This window comes from Macaca fascicularis, chromosome Y (genome assembly GCF_037993035.2).
Source record: "Macaca fascicularis isolate 582-1 chromosome Y, T2T-MFA8v1.1".
NCBI classification, from domain to species: Eukaryota; Metazoa; Chordata; class Mammalia; order Primates; family Cercopithecidae; genus Macaca; species Macaca fascicularis.
Window position 1 is genome coordinate 7,889,612 of NC_132903.1, and position 18,736 is coordinate 7,908,347.

Consider the following 18,736-nt stretch of genomic DNA (forward strand, 5'->3'; position numbering starts at 1 on the left):
GGTTGTCTCACAGGGCAAAGAAAACCTATTCATATCAAACTTCGGATCATTTATTCTCCCATCGACACAAAAGATCTAATTGTTGGATAAAATTAGAATCAAGGCTCTCTTCAGCTGGCCAGGTCTGTTTATTCCTGAGATGGTAAGAAGTCCACACCATTGTGCAAAAGAAAATGAGCCATTTTTATTCAAAATTCCAGAGTCAAAGGAGTCCCAATGCTTCAGAATGCACTCCAGAGAAGTGCAAGCTGAAGAGGGCTTGTTACCCATCGAATAAAGAGACAAAAGAAGAGGCATCCTTCTGTCTCTCAGTTCTTTTTAATGTGACCCAGGTTAGAGGGGAAGACCACTGGGGGAGTACCCCTGACCTCCCTCCTTGGTCTCTGGGTCCCAACACCATAATTGCCATCTCATGGTTGCAGGTGTAACCCCCAAACATGGTACTGAGAGGTGAAGCCAGCTGGACTTCCTGGGTCGAGTGGAGACTTGGAGAACATTTCTGTCTAGCTAGATTGTAAATGCACCAATCAGCACTCTGTGACTAGCTACAGGATTGCAAATGCACCAATCAGCACTCTGTAAAAATGTACCAATCAGTGCTCTGTGTCTAGCGAAAGGATTGTAAATGCACCAATCAGCACTCTGTAAATATGTACCAATCGGCACTCTGTGTCTAGCTAAAGGACTGTACACACACCAATCAGCACTCTGTAAAATGAACGGACCAGCACTCTGTAAAATGGACCAATCAGCGCTCTGTAAAATGTATCAATCTGCAGGGCATGGGGAGGGCCAAATAAGGGAATAAAAGCTGGCCACTCAAGTCAGCAGCAGCAAAGGCTGTGGAAGCTTTATGTTTTCGCTCTTCATAATAAATCTTGCTGCTTGTTCACTCTTTGGGTCTGTACTACCTTTATGAGCTGTAACTCTCACCGCGAGCATCTGCGGCTTCATTCCTGAAGTCAGCAAGACCAAGAACCCACTGGGAGGAACAAACAACTCCGGATGCACCACCTTTAAGAGCTGTAACACTCACTGTGAAGGTTTGCGGCTTCACTCCTGAAGTCAGCAAAACTACAAACCTACCGGAAGGAACTCTAGACACATCTGAACATCTGAAAGAAGAAACTCTGGAAACACCATCTTTAAAAACTGCAATGCTCACTGCGAGGGTCTGTAGCTTCATTCATGAAGTCAGCGAGACCAAGAACTCACCAGAAGCAATCAATTCTGGAAAGAGTACCACAGTACCAAATCAATGGGGCTAGTAACCTTTATCCATGTGACTTCAGCCTTTTTCCTAATAATAAGGTAATTATCCTCTGAACTCTTACACTTGTGTGACTTGTGTGGCTCCTTGATAGATGGGCCTTGGGAGAGATTATGGAACAGTTGCATTCGAGCAAGGCCCCTTAAAAGAGAGAACGTACTGAACTGAGAATGTTTAGGTTCTAGTTAACTTTCAGATATAAAATTCCCTTTCTAGTTAGATGCCATTCTCGTTGTAGGCACTATAGGTGACTAAGAGAACATAAGTGTCAAATGATGGCTTTCCTGCTAATGCAGGAGTATTAAGACTAAAATTTGATTTTGGAAGATATGTCCCTCCTTACTGCTGAAAGAAGAACTAAAAGGCTAGAGGCTTTTGGCAAGGGGCAGACAAGATTCCCCATGGAGAGGATTCCTGTTCCACTAGGTGGCACTGTAAGCATTGAAATACCAGGCAGTAACTTTGTCTCCACATGCTCTCTAAACAAAGCAGGGAGAGGGAAGTTTTTAACTTGTAGCTAGCTGTCCCTATAGCATAGCTCCTAGAAGAAAAAAGATAATTCACCTCATAGAGGGACCATCCAGTCTGACTGGTCAGTGCTGGCTTCTCACACGGAAACCAACAATAACAAAAACGGCCTAGGTAGAGAAAGGGGTGTTCAGTGATGGTTGTGGGGGAAGGAGTAACCTCCTACCCAACCCTAGGAAATGCTATTATTAGCAGTTAAACAGTCTTTGAGATCTAGATTATAAATCCTCCTGTCTGCAGCAAGTCATAAAAAACTGCAGTCCCTTTACCTGCATTCCTGGTTGCTAAGCCTGCTAATTGGATTATTTCATTGCTTTGTAAAAACTCCTGCGGCATTGCATCCAGAGAGGGGATGGGAAACATGATGACCTCCAAAAGTAAAAGAGGCAAATAACATTTGCAATAGGAAATCTTTGAGATCCTGTGGCTAACACCTGGTTGGGTAGTTGGAGGCTGGGGTCAGTCCAGAAACCTTTGAATAACACTGGGGTGTAGCCATGGTCAGAAATTCTCAATTAATTCAAGACCTATTTGAGCCCCATGCAACAGCCAAACTCTCCATGAAAAGAACCTGGTTTGGACAGAGACTACATTCCGAGCACCCTGAGAGCACTAAGGGATTGACTAGGTCCTTCCCAGTAAGCCTCACATCTGAGTCTTCAAGACTAGCCCTTGTGGTTAATTAATCAGCCATCAGATGCTTGATGTTTTTTGATAGCTCTTTGAGATAATAAAAACTGAGTACAGGCTAGCAGCAGTAGCTCATGCCTGTAATCCAGGCACTTTGGGATGGCTTGAGATTAGGGGTTTGTGACCACACTGGCCAACATGGTGAGACCTCATTTCTACTAAAAATACAAAAATGAATCTGGCATGCTGGCATACCTTTGTAATCCCAGCTACTAGCAAGGCTGAGGCTGAAGAATCGCTTGAATCCAGTAGGCAGGAGATTGTTGCAGTGAACCGAGATCATGTCACTGCAGTCAGCCTGGGGGACACGGTGAGACTCCGTATTAAAAAAAGAAAAAGAAAGAAAGAAAGTAGTAGCTTTCTGTATGCTCATAGTCTATGAGCAGTCTTTTTGGAAGTTAACTATTGGCCCTGGAAAAAGGCACAAGATTAAGATCCTGCCAACTTTTATAACAGTAACTGAATTGATGCAACGGTGTTTTCCATTTAATTAACAGAGACAGGAGAACTTAACTATTTTCCCAGAAGCAGATGTTAAGGGTACTTACTGTCTGTCAACTGTAGGCATTTATTTCACATAAAGGTCTCCTCCATAAGAATATGGAAGTCTTAACACATTTAATCTCCATTGCATTTAGCAGATTCTAATTTCAACTTCTAAACTTAATCTAAGGAAGCATTTTCAAATGGCCCTTAAGCACAAATGAAATACAGGCCTGGAGAAGCAAACAGGTGAGTGGTTAGCATGTACAACTTTTGCCTTTTCTGCTGGGCACCTAAGTATGTGATTGTTGGCCTTTTCTTTCCTGAAGCTTCCAAGAACATAGTTAAATAAACTTGTAGTAAGGGCCTCACAAAGAGGAGTCAAAAGATTGTTTTAATTGTTAAAGGGTTAAGTATAAAATAGACTGTAGGAAGGAGAAAAGATGAGTTAAAAGGCAATATAATTAATGTATCTCTTAGAAAAATAAAAGCATTTGGTAACAATACTCCACTTCTGTTTTATTCCATTTCTATGGAATTGTTTGTTGTACTCATTCGGGATACTTTCTGCTGAAAAGGGGCAGAAATATTGGGTTTCAAAGTGGAAATGATCTATTTGAAGTTAGAAGTATTCATGAGTATAAAAAATTTAGAGCTATCTGTTAGATCATGAGGATGCCAGGTCTGCAAGGTCTCTGAAGAAGCCAGTCTTGTAACCCCATACTGAGGGTGCAACAACAGTACAATCTGCAGTGCAGAAGTATGACTCTTCTTGCAACCAGGTCAAAAGGTAACAGCAGCCCTCACAAACAAAATTTTCTGACCTGATAAAGAATTCTAACTATTTATTTAGTATGAGCAAGGAGTCAGACACAGCTTTAATTTGTTGGTCCATATCCTAGGGCTGATAGATTTTCTAAATGTTCTTGAATGTACACACAGAAGTTAGTCTTAATTATTTCACAAAGTTTTCATGACCAATCATAAGTAAATATGATGAGAAGTTAGGCAGAAAAATAATGTGTTGTCCACCCTGTCTACTTTCGGAGAATAAATCAGATTAAATAATTTTGCCCCACACAAAAGGTGGCATTGCAAATGAGCTGGTAATCTGCATGTGAAGAAGGCACTCAAATTTTTAATCAGAGACATTTCTGTGGAAATAAAAGAAATATACAGTTTAATGTCTGACCAATTTATTAAGATGTCAAACTAAAAGCATTATTATTTACAGAGAAGGAATATGGTGGTGGTTTAACACTTTTTGGGGGGCCTCTTTTAAAAGGAATAGTGTAGGAGGGTTTTCATGGAGACCAAATCAGAAACACAAACACACACACACACACACACACACACACACACACACACACACACACACGTATATATGCACGAACTTGGTAAGTTTAGTCCAAGAAGCACATAGCATTTAGTCTAAATGCTGGAAAGTAATAAAAACTCAAAAACAGCGGGCAGTACTAGAATCTAACATCTTGTGTACTGGAGTTTTAAAATTATCATCCTCTCTCAAGTTATGCTTCTTTTATTATAATTATTAGTTTTATACATTACTTTTTAATTATCCTCTTTCAGTTCCTGTTTTTATAAAAGACAAATAATAGTAAGGGCAATTTGTTCAAAAATTTAGTTTTTTGAAATTCTACTTTGCCTGAGTATTGGCATTGAATGTTAGAATAAAAGTTATTTGTTATAAAGCCTCCTCTTAAATTGGCTTTGCTGGAACTTTGTTTGATTAGGATCACAGATTAGACTTTCCAAAGCCTTGATCTAAGCCAATGCTTTGTATGTGAATGCGCATACTTGTGTTAATTGGGATACTCCTCTACTGAGGGTGCCAAGATAATTTGGAGATCCTGGGCCTGTCAAAAAAGGGCATGATTTAACCATCAGAGTTCAGGAAGCCTGTAGAGGAATACCATAGACAAAAAATAGAGATAGCTTTTCCAATGGGCTTTTAAAAACTGTTTAAGTCAACTTTGATTTTTTAAGCAGTCTCTTTATATCTGAAAGTATGCCATTGCAGAAAAAAACTTTGGTAAGATAACAACTGCTTATAATGGCATTTTACAAGTCTAATGGAATGTATTCAAATAATTACACTGCTACATATTAAGTACAGTTAAATATAGTCCTCATTTTCTGGGGATATCTGGTAGAGACAGAAAAAGACAAATTTTCTCAAAGTAATGAATCTTATTCAACGTTTATAAATTGCAAGTAGCTTAAAAGAAAAGAAAATATCTATTGAAAACAAACCAAAAATAATAAAGTGATTTAACAAAAAGTTATGAAAGTTTAATATTGTTAGTTTTGTCATTAAAATATACTCCCTGTCTGATCAACATTGAATCAACAATCCTCAGGTATATTTTAATTCTACATGACAGTCCTGAAAGATTTTGGTTCCATTTCAATGGCACAATTCTAAACTTATGAGGAACCCATTCTTATGTGCACTCCTTAGAATTTTGTAGCTGTTTACACACTGCCCTATAAAACATCAAAGAAAAGGAGTGATTGTTGATGACAAAATTGTTAAAATTTCTATAACTATATACACAATCAACTGTAAATCTCGGTTACATAAGTGGTATACAAATATTTTAAGTAATATTTATAATTACAACTGATAACATATACTAAGAATAATTATAGGACACATAGTAATGGCAAATCTGTATCAATATAGTTCAAAGAAGCTTAAGCAGCATTATATTAATATAGTTCACAATGCTTTCTAAATATAATTAATATGTCAGATAAGCAAAATAAGCCTTTTTTTTAGGACTTTAGGCTACCTCATATTCAGAAAAGAAATAAATAGATCAGTAGAGGCTTGCCTTAGAATTAGACTTTTAAAACTTTTCAAATATAAACATTTTAAACATTTGATGTTACAAAACCCAGAAAAATGTGTCTTAAATACATAAGAAAAGTTTTTACTTTGTTACATGGTAGACTCACATTTTTTTGAAGGGAAAAACTGGTCAAATAAAACAATGTGAGACAGATAATCTGTATTTCTTCTCATTTTCTTTATCATTTATCCAAAGGAAAACAAAATTATTGTTTACTTTTTCATAAATATCTGGTTTTAAAAGGTAAGCAAAATTTTACATTTGCCTTAGTTTACTATTAATGTTAAACTTGATTCATAGTACAACCTTATAAACAAATGTATTCAGCATTCTTTAGTTTCATTATAAAGTAAGATTCTATAAACCTATGACAACTTTTTATAACTTCTGTGGAAGAGTTGACAAATCTCTGTAAAAACAACTTCAAAGGACTTTAGAAAAAAAAGGTTTTTAAAAGTTTCTTTACAAAAACCAAAGGCAAAAATTTTGGTCCCACATTACTGTAATTGTATTCTAAGGTTTTATACAAAGAAAAATAATTAAAGCCCCTTAACTTCAGGAAAACTGCTCCTAGCCACAAAGATTTTTTATTAATAAAAATTTGTTACAAATCTTTTTGTAACTGTAAAGCCAGATTTTACAAGCAGAGTACAAGAAAGAAAGAAAATAATGAAAAACACCTTGGGGTCACTTTCTCTAGTATTTTTGTTTACTTACCTCAAGAATCAATTTATAAAAATTGGCTCAGCTGTTAATATTTAGTTCAATTTTTAAAAGGGAAAAATTAGTGAGAACTCTCAGTGTTCCAGGTAGATGACTCTCCCAGATAGGAGGGTGAAACAAGAGGTGCAGAGTAGAGAAGAAATTAGTGTTCATACAGAAATTTATGCATTCACAAATTCAAATAAACAGTGTGCTTCAAAATGAGTCCCAAATCAATAGTTTGGGTAACTCCTTGAAACTTCCTCCCAAGTTCTGAATTGCTCCATGGACAGCTGAGTCTCAGTCAAGCGAAGAGCTTCAGTGCTGCTGCATATGCCAATAAATACAAAGGCATAAAATGTTCAAATAGTTTTTTGAGAAACCTATAGTCAAAAATTGCATGGACAGAGTGACACTCTGAGAGAGGCAGAGGATGGTCAAATACTTATTGAAATCATATAGCTTATTTCCAAATTTAGTCATCTTTTTGGAGGTCACTTTCTTCCTCAGAAGAGTGTTGAAGGGAGTAATAAAAAGGAGGTGTGCCAAACCATAAATCATTTCTGTCAGTTGTTGAGAATTTTCTGAAAATTCTCATCAAAACAGTCAGCCAGGTATGAGCAGCTGTCACTCCTAGGTGCCCTCATTTTTGCTCAATAAAGTTATCTGTCAGGTGCAGACTAATCCACAGTGTGCAGTTCTGCATATGGGCCACAAATATTGTGACTAGAATGCAGATTCAGTCACTTGCTGCTTGCAGAGTCAAAGTGACAAGAGTGATATATAAAAACTCTAGTAAAGAGCAAGTTCCTCTTTAATTTCAAAAATGGCCTAGGGGAATAAGTGCAGGCTTTCTGTCTAAGTGTATGACTTTAGATTTGGAACAGAAAGGGTGTGCTTTTAAAGGGGGCCTAATCTAATGGTCATTCAGATGAGGGAAAGGAGCAGGTGGAGTTTACACTGCTAGCCTAGTGCCTTATCTACAGAGCAATTTACCAGGAGATTGTTGGCATTTTCCTAAGTCAGGATATTTCTATTGCTAAATTGACAGATATTTCTTAAAGTATTCTGCTCATGGGAGTGTGTTTCATAGAAATTTAGTGTTTTATCTTCAGACAGTCTCCCGGTAGGTAAGAGTTCTTTTTAGGAACTCTAAGAGGTGAACTAGCCCTGTAGAAAGCATCTACGAACTGGTAGATAAAAGGCCACATCTGCCTTCCTAGAGGGCCAACTAGGAAATGGAGAACTAAAGAAATAAGAAAATAAGAGAAATAAAAAAATAAACCATCTCAGCAAAGTGTGGGTAGACTTCAAATTATACAACAAGGCTTTATTTATCAAAACAGCATGATGCTGATATAAAAAAAATGGCACACAGAGTAATGAAACCGAATAGAGAACCAAAAAACAAGGCCAAATACTCACTACCAACTCATGATTGACAAAGCAAACAGAAATATAAGTTAGGGAAAGGACACCCTATTCAACAAATGATGCTGGGAAAACTGGCAAGCCACATGTAGAAGAATAAAACTGGATCCCATCTCTCACCCCATGCAAAAATCAACTTATGATGGATCAAAAACTCAAATCTAAGACCTAAAACCATAAACATTCTTGAAGGTAACATCAGAAAAAATCCTGTAGGCATTGGCTTAGGCAAATAACTCATGATTAAGACCCAAAAGCAAATGCAACCAAAACAAAACTAAATAAATGGGACCTAATTAAACTATTTCTCCACATCCTCTTCAGTGTTATTTTTTTTTCCTGACTTTAATGATCACCACTCTAACCGGCATAAGATGGTATCTCATTGTGGTTTTGATTTGCATTCTTCTAGTGACAAGTAATGAGCTACAGCTTTGTCAGACACACTTGTTTTTTATTTTCCCCCGAAAATATCAGAGACTTTCAAGGACAATATTATAAGCCTAACACAATCCAAAAAATTCTGTGGTTTTGCTTCTTCAAATGCATAAAACAATACCACAGAGATATAATGAATGCTAAGTATTAGCCATTCATGACACAACCAGAGAAATTTCATCAGACTTCAAAGAAAAGACAAAAAAATCAGAGACCTAGAAATTGCCTGAAATATAATTAACAATAATTTTGTCAAAAAGAACAAAGTAGAAAACCTACAGCTGTGTAATATATTCATGCAGTTTAAAATATCAATACAAAATTGCAACAGCATAACTAATCTGGTAGAAGAATTAAATGGCCATCTCAAACACAGATTGTATGAGTTTAACCAATTAGAAGAACAATTGACATGGAAAAATGAAATAACCGTGTCTATTAATGGATGCCTTAATTTGTAAAACTACACCAATTATAGAAATATACAAAAGAGAAGAATGAGACAAAGAAGAAAAGTTATCAGAATTTTTATTGTTCACATTCCTAAGTTTAGAAGAAATATGAACTCAAGATTTAAAATCTCAAAGATTATATCAAGATGAATTTTAAAAGTTAATAGTCCTAGATGCATTTTAATCAAGTTATAAAAGGTAAAATTTAAAAAGTAATGTGAAATCTGTTAGTGGGAAAACTCAACCCATATAAGTGAGCTTTATCTGGGTAATTCCCAAATAGGAGATAGTGTGATGCCATATTAAAAATGCTAAGATAAAATTTAAAATATTGCTGCCTAAGAGTAGTCTAGACTGCACAGGTATGAAAAAAGGCACAAAAAGATTTCAGTTGAGCTTCTTAAGCCTTTCCTAAAAGGCAATTTGCTAGATAATTAACTTCTAGATCCATTTTTTTCTCTTGAAAACTATTTGTGTCTCAGTCCTGAAAAGAAGACATTTATGTGGCCAAAAAACACTGGAAAAAACCTCATCATTATTGGTCATTAGAGAAACGCAAATCAAAACCACAATTAACCACCACACACCAGTTAAAATGGCTATCATTAAAGCCAGGAAAAAAAAACAGATGCTGGAGAGGATGTGGAGAAACAGGAATGCTTTTACACTAATGGTGGGAATGTAAATTAATTCAACTATTGTGGAAGACAGTGTGGTGATTCCTCCAGGATTTAGAACCAGAAATACCATTTGATACAGCAATCCCATTACTGGGTATACACCCAAAGGAATATAAATCATTGTACTATAAAGACACATGAACATGTGTGTTTATTGCAGCACTGTTCACAATAGCAAAGACTTGGCAACAACCCAAATACCCATCAATGATAGACTGGATAAAGGAAATGTGGCACATATACACCATGGAATATTATGCAGCCATAAAAAGGGATGAGTTCATGTTCTTTTCAGAGACATGGATGAAGCTGGAAACCATCATTCTCAGCTAACTAACACAGGAACAGAAAACCAAACACCACATGTTCTCACTCAGAAGTGCGAGTTGAACGATGAGAACACATGGACACAGGGAGGGGAACATCACACACAGAAGCCTGTTGGAGGGTAAGGGAGTAGGGGTAGGATAGCATTAGGAGAAATACCATCATCTACCTCATGTAGAAGTATTATAAATTTTAAAAAATATATTCTATAGAATATATTTTATTATATATAGAGTATATATAGAATATATTTTATAGAATATATATAGTATATATATATATAAGTGTATATATATACTTTAAGTTCTGGGATACATGTGCAGAACAAGCAGGTTTGCTACATAGACAAACGTGCCATGGTGGTTTGCTACACCGATCAACCCATCATCTACATTAGGTATATGTATATACTTTATATATAGTATATATATGTGTGTGTGTATATATATATACATAAATATATATACTGGCTGGCTTTGCAACCTGCTTGCTGTATACCTCCAAGGGACTTGAGCAACCATAGGCCATAGTCAGAGTGTGGTTACAGCAGCCCTTGGGTGAGACACAGTATTGTGCTGGTCTGACGTCTGACCCAGAGCAATCCTGGTTGTGGAGGCCACAGGGATGCTTCTTTCACACCACCAGAAGCTCCGGGTGGCTTAGAACAAAGAAAGTCTGTTAAATTGGGAGAACATAAGAAAGACTACACACACACACACACACACACACACACACACACACACTCACACATTTCTCCAAAAAAAATAAAATAAAATAAATAAAAATTTTAAGAAAGCACAATACACCAGAGAATCCCTTCTATGGCTGCTAGGATGATTATAACAATTCTTATGTGTTAAAGATTTTATGAACCCAACCAAGAACAATTAGGGAGATCAAAGATTAAGCCAGATGAAGAGCCTACCTATAGTTATCAAATAGCCTGTCATTTAATCTTCTGTAACTGTGTTTCTATAACACCCAATCTATCCAGGTGCAAAAGCAGTGTCAACACTGATAAGCATCTACTTTCATATAGGTACATCTGCTGTCTTTTGATTACCATTTACTTTGAATATTTTTAATCCATTCACTCTCATGTTTTGGTGTCCTGAAATCTAAATACAGATATTATCTTGGCATCAATTTATTGGGTTTTGTTCCTTTTTTATTTTAATTATTTTTATTTTTTACCATTTCTATTGCATTGGGTCTTTTGGTTCAAAAAATAAATCTATATATACTTAAAGTATTTATTATTAATAACTTGCTACAGCAATTTTCTTTTAAAATTTTGCCTGACTTTTGCAATTGTTTTGTTTTATTCCAATTATCTTTCTTGATTTTGTTTTTGCTGTTGTCTTATTCCAGTTGTATCTTGTAGCTGTTGTTTTGTTGCTTTTGTATATGTAATGCAGAATTTTTTGTGGTAACAAGGAGTATTATCAAAAATGTCTTGTAATATTCTAATTCAAGATGATCTTATTTTATTTAAAGATTAATATGGTTTTTAATATGGTTTTTACATTCCTTCACACATTTTATAGTATTAATGTTCTACTATATATCAATTTATATTAAGAATCTATTAAGCAACTCTTTTTTTTTTTTTTTTGAGATGGAGTCTCGCTCTGCCGCCCAGGCTGGAGTGCAGTGGCCCGATCTCAGCTCACTGCAAGCTCCGCCTCCCGGGTTTACGCCATTCTCCTGCCTCAGCCTCCCGAGTAGCTGGGACTACAGGCGCCAGCCACCTCGCCCGGCTAGTTTTTTGTATTTTTTTTAGTAGAGACAGGGTTTCACTATGTTAGCCAGGATGGTCTCGATGTCCTGACCTTGTGATCCTACCGTCTCGGCCTCCCAAAGTGCTGGGATTACAGGCGTGAGCCACCGCGCCCAGCCCTATTAAGCAACTCTTTACAGGTATATTTTATTGAAACTTTTTAAATTCTTATCCCAGAGTTACTAGTATTTAAATTAGATAATAGGTTATTTACTGTAGATTTCCACATATTATAATTTCATGTATTTTTTTTTTATCATTGATTTGTTTCAAACAGTAAACCCCCTTAGGAATTTATTGTAAAGCTATTCACAAGAAGATGAACATCCACAGCTATTTTTTCTCTTTAAATGTGCCTTTTAAATATCTGACAAAGAGCTTTACAGGTTAGATAAATCTGAGCTAGCAATTCTTTATTTCTTTGGCACCTTGAATATGTCATTTCACTTTCTCCTTGCTTGGGGATTTCTTTTATAAAGTGAGGTGATAACCTAATGGAAGATAATTGGTATGTAGCAAGTTTCTCGTATAGCTGCTTTACATTTATTTTTATCTTTTACTGTTTACAATTTGATTATGATGCTCCTTGGAGAATAAGATTTTTTATCTTGATCATGTTTTTTTGAGTTTCATGAATTTCTAAGTTAATATTTTTCTTAGCATTTTAGATGTGTTTCAACAGTATATTTCAGTACATTTTCTGCTTTTTTGTCTTTCTCTTCTGTCTTGGGTATTTCATAATTTATCTTTTCATACAATTGACAGTAACGACCCCACAACACTCTTATTTTTATTATTTTCCAAATGTTTTTGTTATTGTTGTTGGTATTTCAATTGGCTGAATAAACCTGGAGAGCAGTTTAGGCCATCCTTGTGAGCCCAAATACTGACCTGGTCCCAGAGACAGTGGACTGGAGGGAACATGCAACCTGCTGAGACACCAGCTGGGACAGTCAAGGATGTGCTGACATCACTACTCCACTAACCCTAGGCTGGACAGCTCATGGCTTTAAAAAAGACACCTTCACTCCACTTATGGAGAGGAGAGGGGAAGAGTTGGGAGGAGTTTGTCTTGCATCTTGGATACCAGCTCAGCCACAGCAGAATAGGATACGCGTCAGTCATGAAGCTACCATTCCAGACCCTAGCTTCTGGACACATCCTGGGATAGAAGGAAACCTGTTGTTTTGTAGGGAAGAACCCATTCCTGGCAGCATTCATCACCTGCTACCTGAAGAGCCCTTAGATCTTGATTAACCATCAGCAAGATCCAGGTACTACACTGAAGGTGTTGGGTAAAATTTTAAGACTTGTTGGCTTCAGGTGAAACTCAGCACAAGCCTAGCTGTCACGGCTTCTGGCTAAAATCTCTTCTGGTTGAGAAAAGCAGAGGGAAAAGCAAAAGGGGACTTTGTTGTATACATTTGATATCAGCTGAACTACAGGGGATTAGAGCACCAAGTAGGATCTTGGGTCTTTCATTCTAAGACTTCTCTATTGAATGGAATTTCTAGACCTTCCCTGGGCCAGAGGGAAACCCACAGCCCAGAAGGGTAAGTCTCAGGCCAAGAAGCATTCACTAAGAGTTGATTAAGAAATCCTTGTGCCTGAAGGGTAAATTGATGGTAGGCTGGCAATACACTTCATAGGTGTTTGGTCATGATGGCTACAGGGTGAGGCTCCTCTATCTTTGGAAATGGGAGAGGAGACTGGGAAGGACTGTGTCTAATAGTCTGAGTGTCACCTGAGCCATAGTATAGTAGAACATTAAGTAGACATGTAAGGCTTTTGACTAGTACCTAACTTCTGAAATGTCCCTCTGGACATGGCTGGGGACTGAGGAACTAGCTACCCCAATAGAAAGGACTTGTCTTGCAACTAGGTCTGGCTGGCTTTGCAACCTGCTTGCTGTAGACCCCCAAGGGACTTCAGCAACCACAGGCTATAGTCAGAGTGTGATTACAGCAGCCCTTGGGTGAGACGCAGTACCGTGCTGGTCTGACGTCTGACCCAGAGCAGTCCTGGTTGTGGAGGCCACAGGGGTGCTTCTTTCACACAGAAGCTCTGGATGGCTTAGAACAACGACTGTTTATTTGGGAGAACATAAGAAAGACAACAAATGTATCTGCCTTATAGTCCAGATAATTCTTTCAGAACTTGTGCAAGACCATCAAGGTGGCACCTCTATGAGTCTGAAAAACCACAGTGTTACTGGGTTTGGGGAGCCCCCTAAAGCAGATACAGTTCAGATCATAACAGGCAATTCCTTTAAAATATCTGAAAAGCCTCCTCAAAGAAAGAGGGGTACATACAGGCTCAGAGGTAGAAGGTTATTATAGATACCTAACTCTTCCATGCCCAAATACCAACAAATCATTATAAATATTAACATTCAGGAAAACATGACCTCATAAAATGAAGTAAACAAAGCACCAGTGACCAATCCTGAAGAAACAGAGCTGTGTGAGGGTTCAAACAGAGAATTCAAAATAGCGGTTTTGAAGAAACAAAGATATTGAAGAAAACACACACACAAAAATCAGAATTCTATCAGATAAATTTAAGATAATAGAATAAATATAAGAGAATGGAATAAAAAGGGGTCAAGCAAATGGGATCTAATTAAACTAAAGAGCTTCTGCACAGCAAAAGAAGCTACCATTAGAGTGAACAGGCAACCTACAGAATGGGAGAAAATTTTTGCAATCTACTCATCAGATAAAGGGCTAATATCCAGAACCTACAAAGAACTCAAACAAATTTACAAGAAAAAAACAACCCCATCAAAAAGTGGGCAAAGGATATGAACAGACATTTCTCAAAAGAAGACATTCATACAGCCAACAGACACATGAAAAAATGCTCATCATCACTGGCCATCAGAGAAATGCAAATCAAAACCACAATGAGATACCATCTCACACCAGTTAGAATGGCAATCATTAAAAAGTCAGGAAACGACAGGTGCTAGAGAGGATGTGGAGAAATAGGAACACTTTTACACTGTTGGTGGGATTGTAAACTAGTTCAACCATTATGGAAAACAGTATGGCGATTCCTCAAGGATCTAGAACTACAAATACCATTTGACCTAGCCATCCCATTCCTGGGTATATACCCAAAGGATTATAAATCATGCTGCTATAAAGACACATGCAAACGTATGTTTATTGCAGCACTATTCACAATAGCAAAGACTTGGAATCAACCCAAATGTCCATCAGTGACAGACTGGATTAAGAAAATGTGGCACATATATACCATGGAATACTATGCAGCCATAAAAAAGGATGAGTTTGTGTCCTTTGTAGGGACATGGATGCAGCTGGAAACCATCATTCTCAGCAAACTATCACAAGAACAGAAAACCAAACACCGCATGTTCTCACTCATAGGTGGGAACTGAACAATGAGATCACTTGGACTCAGGAAGGGGAACATCACACACCGGGGCCTATCATGGGGAGGGGGGAGGGGGAAGGGGGGAGAGATTGCACTGGGAGTTATACCTGATGTAAATGACGAGTTGATGGGTGCTGACGAGTTGATGGGTGCAGCACACCAACATGGCACAAGTATACATATGTAACAAACCTGAATGTTATGCACATGTACCCTAGATATATAATAAAAAAAATAATAATAAAGAAAAAAAAAGGGGGATTAAGCAGAAATTCTGGATCTGTAAAATACAACCGACATGTGGAAGGATATATCAGAATCTCTTAATAGCAGGATTCATTAAGAAGAAGAGTTGGTGAGCTTGGAAACATTATTTGAAAATACATTCAGAGAAAACAACAATACAAAAAAAAAAAAAAACAGAGAAAATGGATTTTTAGACAAAAACTATCAAAAGAGATAAAGAAGGATTCTATATAATAATAAAAGTTGTTAATTCAGAAAAATGATATAGCAATTTTAATTATATATATACAAACTCTGGAGCATCCAGATGCACAAAAGCAAATATTATTAGAGATAAAGAAAGAGATAAGCCCTGATACAATCATACCTAGAGACTTTAACATTGCACTTTCAGCACTGGACAGATCTTTCAGACAGAAAACAACCAGCACTGAATTTAATCTGCACTAGATACAAAATGAATCTAATAGATATTTACAGAACATTTCATCCAGTGGCTGCTGAATACACTTTTTTTCCTAAGCATATGGAGTATTCTCAAGCATAAAGCATATGTTGGGTAACGAGTTTTAAAACATGCAATAAATGAAATAATATCAAGCATCTTCTGAATAAAATAAGAACAAGATAAATTTTGGAAATTATACAAATACTTGGACATTTATCAGTGTGCTCTCGAATGACAAGTGGGTCAATAAAATTAGTAAAATGAAATAATATCATGGAGCAGAAATTAATACTGAAAAAATAAAGACCAATGAAACAAAAAAAAATTTTTTGGAAAGTTAAACACAAACCACTAGCTAGACCAGCTAAGAAAAAAAGTAAAACATAAATAAATAAAATCAGAGATGAAAAAGGAAACATTATAGCTTACTGCAGACATTCAAAGGATCACTAGAGACTAATATGAGCAAATATATGCCAAAAATTAAGAAAATCTTAAAGAAACAAATAATTAAACATATATTACTTACCAGGATTGAGCCACGAAAAAATTCAAAACATTATTAGATCAATAACAACTAACAGGATTGAAGCTGTAATAAAAATTCTTCAAGTAGAGAAAAGCCCAGGACCCAGTGGCTTCGTGGCTCAATTTTACCAAACATTTTAAAAAGTACTAATTCCAGTTCTACTAAAACTATTCCAGAAAACACAGGTGGGGGATACACTTTCAAACTGATTCTATAAGGTCAGTTGTACCCTGGCACTAAAAGCAAAGACACATACCCCCACAAAAAATCTCACACACCAATATATCTGATAAATATGCAAAAATTTTCAATAAAATGCTAGCAAACCAAATGTAATAATATATTAAAAGGGTAATTCATCATGACCAACTGGAACTCATTTCTGGCATTCAAGGATAGTTCAAATATGCAAATCAATCAGTGTAATACACCGTATCAACAGAATGAAGAGCAAAAATTATTTGTTCATTTCAACTGATGCCATAAAAGCATTTGATAAAATTCAACATAACTTCAGATAAAAATTCTCAGAAAAACTGGGGATTGAAGGAACATACTTCCACATTATAAAAACTATATATAATAGAATGACAGTTCATATTATCCTTAATGGTGTAAAATTGAAAGTCTTTCCTCTGAGATCTGGAGGATGACAAAGATGCCAACTGTGAACACTAATACTCAACATAGTACTCAAAGCCCTAAATACAGCAATCAGACAACAGAAAGACATAAAATACAACCAAATTGATAAGAAAGAGGTTCAATTAGCTGTGTTTACAGGTAATCTGTCCTTCCATTTAGGGGAAAAAAAAAAAAAAAACTAAAGGACCCACAAAAACATTATTATAACTGATAAATTCATTAAATTGTAGGGGAAAAAAATCAGCAACATTTTGTAGGATACAAAAGTTACACACATTTTTACATGTCAACAGTAAATAATCTGAAAATGAATCAAATGTAATCCCATTTCCAATAGCCACACAAAAAAATTATTCTCTGAAAGAACCCAGGCTAAGTGATAAACCTCTATAAAGAAAACTACAAAAAAAAAAAAAAAAAAAGAGTATTTTAAATATGTCCTTACTACTCAAAGCAATCCCAGGCAATTCGTATCAAAATACAAAGTGAAAAGGTAGAAAAGAACCAAACTGGAGGAATAACATTGCCTGGATTTAAATTATATTGGCTGAGCAATAGTAACCGAAACAGCACGGTACTGGCATAAAAGCAGACATTGTCCAATAGAACACAGTTGAGAATGCAGAAACAAAGTCACACACTTTAGTGAATTTATTTTTGACAAAGATGCCAAGAACATACACTGAGGAAAAGTCACTTCAAAAAGTGATGCTGGGTAAACTGAGCATCTATATGAAAAACAACGAAACTAGACTCCTATCTCTCACCATATACAAACATCTAACTAAAATTGGATAAAGATTTAAAACTAAGATCTCAAGTTATGAAACTACTACAAGTGAAAACTGGGGAAAATATCTACAGCAGTGGTCAATGGAAAAAAAAAATGTATTTGGTAATATCCCACAGGTAACCACAACAAAAAACGGACAAGTTTTAATCACATTAAGTTAAAAAGCCAGTACACAGCAAAGGCAACAATTAACAAAGTGAAGAGGCAGTCTATAGATTGGGAGAAAATACTTGTAAATTATCCACTGGACAAGAAATCAACAACTAGAATATACAAGGAGCTTAAATAATTCAATGAGAAAAATTTAAAAAGATACTCTGATTTCAAAACGCTCAAAAAAATTGAATTGACATTTCTCAAAAGTAGACATACAAATGGCAGTTATATTAAGAGGTGATCAGCATCACTGCTCATCAGAGAAATGCAAAACAAAACTAAAATGTGATATCATCTTATCCCATTTAAAATGGCTTATATTCAAAACACACATAATAACAAATGCTGGTAAGGATGTGGAGAAAAAGGGAACCCTTGTAAACCATTGGTAAGAAGTAAAATCATTATGGACAATAGTTTGGAGGTTTTCCAAAAACTAAAAATAGTTACCATATGATCTAGCAATCCCACTTCTGGGTACTTATCCCCAAAACACAAAACAGTGTATCAAAGGGATACCTGTACTCCCATGTTTGTTGCAGCACTGTTCATGACAGTCAAAATTTGGAAGCAATGACAATGTCCATCAATGGATGAATGGATAAGGAAAATGTGGTACTTACACAAAATGAGGTACTATTCAGCCATAGAAATAAATGGGAGATTCTGTCATTTTCAACCATACGAATGTAACTGGAGGTCACTATGTTGAGGGCAATAAGCCAGGCAGAGAGAGACATCACATGTCCCCCCTTTTTATGGCATGTAAAAATCACAACAATTGAAATCATGGTCTTAGAGAGTTGAAGGATGGTTATCAGAAGCTTGAAAAAATACTGGATGGCCGGTGGAGCGGTGCA

At 36.3% G+C, this 18,736-nt stretch overlaps 1 long non-coding RNA gene across 14 annotated transcripts in view; it reads right to left on the reverse strand.

Annotated features, from left to right (window-relative positions):
- Positions 1-18,736, reverse strand: part of LOC141409549 (uncharacterized) — an 84,408-nt gene that overhangs the window by 5,042 nt on the left and 60,630 nt on the right. For 8 of the 14 annotated variants that reach the window (XR_012430506.1, XR_012430511.1, XR_012430502.1 and 5 more), the window contains one exon: positions 2,684-2,786. The exons of 3 other annotated variants lie outside the window; for them this stretch is intronic. This is a non-coding gene — a long non-coding RNA (uncharacterized lncRNA). Of the gene's footprint in view, positions 1-1,165; positions 1,231-2,683; positions 2,787-18,736 lie in introns of all 14 variants that reach the window. 3 more of the 14 variants (XR_012430510.1, XR_012430509.1, XR_012430508.1) reach the window with 1 other exon arrangement.